The 4337-nt window shown below is 39.2% G+C and overlaps 1 pseudogene; it reads left to right on the forward strand.

Annotated features, from left to right (window-relative positions):
• The first annotated feature begins 302 nt into the window (after positions 1 to 302).
• On the forward strand, positions 303 to 3312 carry LOC131814110 (proton-coupled zinc antiporter SLC30A5-like; annotated as a pseudogene).
• The last annotated feature ends 1025 nt before the right edge of the window (positions 3313 to 4337 follow it).

Raw genomic sequence — 4337 nt, forward strand, 5'->3', positions numbered from 1 at the left:
AGTAACGAGATTGATAAAGGTGTCTTTTGTTGTGAATAAGGTGACTTGTGGAAAGCCCCTAGACAACCTAAAGATGGGGACTGGTTACCAGGGGAACCAGCCCTGTGATTAAAAGATTCGAGCTGATGACATGGCCTGGCACCATCTGCTCCGGTGCGCCTCCAGGGACCCCGGCGCCGCTGGAACTGCCCGCGGCCTAGAACCGACGCGCGTGTGCTTGTGAGCCAGAGCCCGGTACAGCGGCGGCGGCGGCGGTCGGGCCTGCGGGGACACGACGGGGCCGCTGCCATGGGGGAGTGACGCGCCTGCGCCGGCTGTTCCGCGGCAGCGGCGAGACATGAGGAAACCCCGCGGCGGGGGCAGTGGCGGCGGCTCCTGAGCCCCGGAATGGAGGAGAAATTCGCCGGCGAGGTGCTAGCCGGCCCCGGCGGCGGCGGCGGCGGCGGCGGCAGCCTTGGGCCGGTGGACATGCCCAGCGCTTGATTAACAAAATATATTGTGTTACTAGGTTTCACTAAATTTTTGAAGGCTGTGGGACTTTTTGAATCATACGATCTCCTAAAAGCAGTTCACATTGTTCAATTCATTTTTATATTAAAACTCGGGACTGCATTTTTTATGGTTTTGTGTCAAAAGCCATTTTCTTCTGGAAAAAGTATTACCAAACACCAGTGGATCAAAATATTTAAACATGCAGTTGCTGGGTGTATCATTTCACTCTTGTGGTTTTTTGGCCTCACTCTTTGTGCACCACTAAGGACTTTGCTGCTATTTGAACACAGTGATATTGTTGTCATCTCACTACTCAGTGTTTTGTTCACTAGTTCTGGAGGAGGACCAGCAAAGACAAGAGGGGCTGCTTTTTTCATTATTGCTGTAATCTGCCTATTGCTTTTCGACAATGATGATCTCATGGCTAAAATGGCTGAACACCCTGAAGGACATCATGACAGTGCTCTAACTCACATGCTTTACACAGCCATTGCCTTCTTAGGTGTGGCAGATCACAAGCTTCCAGAAAACTCTCTGTAGATGTTGGTGGAGCCAAACGTCTTCAAGCTTTATCCCATCTTGTTTCTGTGCTTCTCTTGTGCCCATGGGTCATTGTTCTTTCTGTGACAACTGAGAGTAAAGTCGAGTCTTGGTTTTCTCTCATAATGCCTTTTACAACAGTTATCTTTTTTGTCATGATCCTGGATTTCTATGTCGATTCCATTTGTTCAGTCAAAATGGAAGTTTCCAAATATGCCCGCTATGGATCCTTTCCCATTTTTATTAGTGCTCTACTTTTTGGAAATTTTTGGACACATCCAATAACAGACCAGCTTCGAGCTTTGAACAAAGCAGCACACCAGGAAAGCACTGAACATGTCCTGTCTGGAGGAGTGGTAGTGAGTGCTATATTTTTCATTTTGTCTGCCAACATCTTATCATCTCCTTCCAAGAGAGGACAGAAAGGCACCCTAATTGGATATTCTCCTGAAGGAACACCTCTCTATAATTTCATGGGTGATGCTTTCCAGCATAGCTCCCAATCGATCCCCAGGTTTATTAAGGAATCACTAAAATTCTTGAGGAGAATGACTCTAAGCAGATCTTTTACTTCTTGTGTTTGAATCTGCTTTTTACCTTTGTTGAATTATTCTATGGCGTGTTGACCAATAGTCTGGGTCTGATCTCAGATGGATTTCACATGCTCTTTGACTGCTCTGCTTTGGTCATGGGTCTTTTTGCGGCCTTGATGAGTAGATGGAAAGCAACTCGGATTTTTTCCTATGGGTATGGCCGAATAGAAATTCTCTCTGGATTTATTAATGGACTTTTTCTAATGGTAATAGCCTTTTTTGTGTTTATGGAGTCAGTGGCTAGATTAATTGATCCTCCGGAATTAGACACACATATGTTAACACCAGTCTCAGTTGGAGGGCTGATAGTAAACCTTATTGGTATCTGTGCCTTTAGCCATGCCCATAACCATAACCATGGAGCTTCTCAGGGAAGCTGTCATTCATCTGATCACAGTCATTCCCACCATATGCATGGACACAGTGACCATGGGCATGGTCACAGCCATGGATCTGCAGGCAGAGGCATGAATGCTAACATGAGGGGTGTATTTCTACATGTTTTGGCAGACACACTTGGCAGTATTGGTGTAATTGTATCCACAGTTCTTAGAGAGCAGTTTAGATGGTTCATTCCTGATCCCCTGTGTTCTCTCTTTATTGCTATATTAATATTTCTCAGTGTTGTTCCACTGATTAAAGATGCCTGTCAGGTTCTACTTTTGAGACTGCCACCAGAATATGAAAAAGAGCTACATCTTGCTTTAGAAAAGATACAGAAAATTGAAGGATTAATATCATAACGAGACCCTCATTTTTTGCATCATTCAGCCAGTGTTGTGGCAGGAACAATTCATATACAGGTGACATCAGATGTGCTGGAACAAAGAATTGTACAGCAGGTTACAGGAATACTTAAAGATGCTGGAGTAAACAATTTAACAATTCAAGTGGAAAAAGAGGCATATTTTCAACATATGTCTGGCCTAAGTACTGGATTTCATGATGTTCTAGCTATGACAAAACAAATGGAGTCCATGAAATACTACAAAGATGGTACTTACATCATGTGAGATAACTCAAGAATTACCTGTGGGATATGAACAACGAAGATTAATTTACTTGGTATTTATAATATTGCCAGAAGGAAGAAAATTGCACATAATTGTACAGAAACATTTGCTGTATTCGAAAAAAATTCTAAAGCTCCCTGCTATTGGATCGAGGAATCTTTCTTAAAGGAAATTTAAATACAGAACAAAGCATTAATTGTACAAGGAAAATAATTACTTGAATTATGTGTATAACAGGAATCTTAAAATTTGAGTGAACATGATGTATCACATCATCTTCAAAAATGAACATATAATGATGGATTCTAATGAAGACCAAAATTACTTGTGTGTTTACTTTCTGTCAGAAAGCATATCCATTGTAAATAATGTATTTACATGTTTATTACAAAGACCCAATTGAAAAATTTTTAGTCAATTTTTTGCATAGCCCTAGGATAAAATAGGAATAAATGTTCTATATTTATGGATTTTCTGTATATAAAACTGGTTTCTAATTATAACTTAAATCCATTAAGTAAAAGCTGTATTGCCACTTTAAATGTAAACTAAATTATTTGGGAGAAACCAACCACTGAAATGAGACAAGCATTGAGAATAGGGAAGTATATAACATTATTGATGTATTACAAAAACCAACCACTCTGTAAAATAAATCTTTTTACTTTTGGTAATATTTGCAAATGAATAATTACTTTATTAGGGTAAAGAACTTATACTAAGTTGTGTGCATGTCTTCTTCCTCTGAAGTAGAATATTCCATTTCTTGTTATGCATCTGCCATTCCAAGTTGCTTGTCAAGCTGGGATCCAAGCAATGCGAGGGGTCTCATTTTTCATTTAGTTCCATATTTTGTGAAACAACCAGCTGAGAGAATCATAAATAATGTCAACTCACATTTGAATTTTCTGCCTTAAACACAGCTTCTTTTTTTTAAATTTCTGGGACATGTGGATCTATAAGAAGTATCAAAGAATAGGTAGTTATTTTAAATTTAGTAAGTGAATCTTGTCCGTAAGTACTTGTGCATCATGAAATCAAAATATCTACCCTGTAACTACTTTATTTTTTTTTTTAAGATTTTATTTATTTATTTGACAGAGAGAAATCACAAGTAGATGGAGAGGCAGGCAGAGAGAGAGAGAGGGAAGCAGGCTCTCCGCTGAGCAGAGAGCCCGATGCGGGACTCAATCCCAGGACTCTGAGATCATGACCTGAGCCAAAGGCAGCGGCTTAACCCACTGAGCCACCCAGGCGCCCCAACCCTGTAACTACTTTCTATAACAATATCTAATTTATATTTTTTCATTTCCAATTTAAACTGAATGTATAGTCTGAAAAAATGTATGATAAAGAGATCTATAATAACATATGCAGTTTTATGAACACCAAAGAATGTTCAAAAGAAACCTTTGAATACCTATTTATAAGCATTTGAATATTTTCATTCATATATTAGGAATTTTGATAAGTAGGATGAATTAATTTTAGTATGGGTGTTATTTTTTTAACTATACCATAATGGCAAACATGTATTGTAAATCATATTTTTATCTTAACAATTTTAATATGTGAGAGGTTCTAGAAATTTGTTACAAGTTATTTTGATATTCTTTGTCTTATCCTTACACATTTTCTGGTCCAGAATCTTCAATACATAATTAAACTTTTTGAGTGGTGGGGAAAAAAAAAAAAAAAA

The sequence above is a fragment of the Mustela lutreola genome, chromosome 13 (assembly GCF_030435805.1).
Source record: "Mustela lutreola isolate mMusLut2 chromosome 13, mMusLut2.pri, whole genome shotgun sequence".
Taxonomy (NCBI): Eukaryota; Metazoa; Chordata; class Mammalia; order Carnivora; family Mustelidae; genus Mustela; species Mustela lutreola.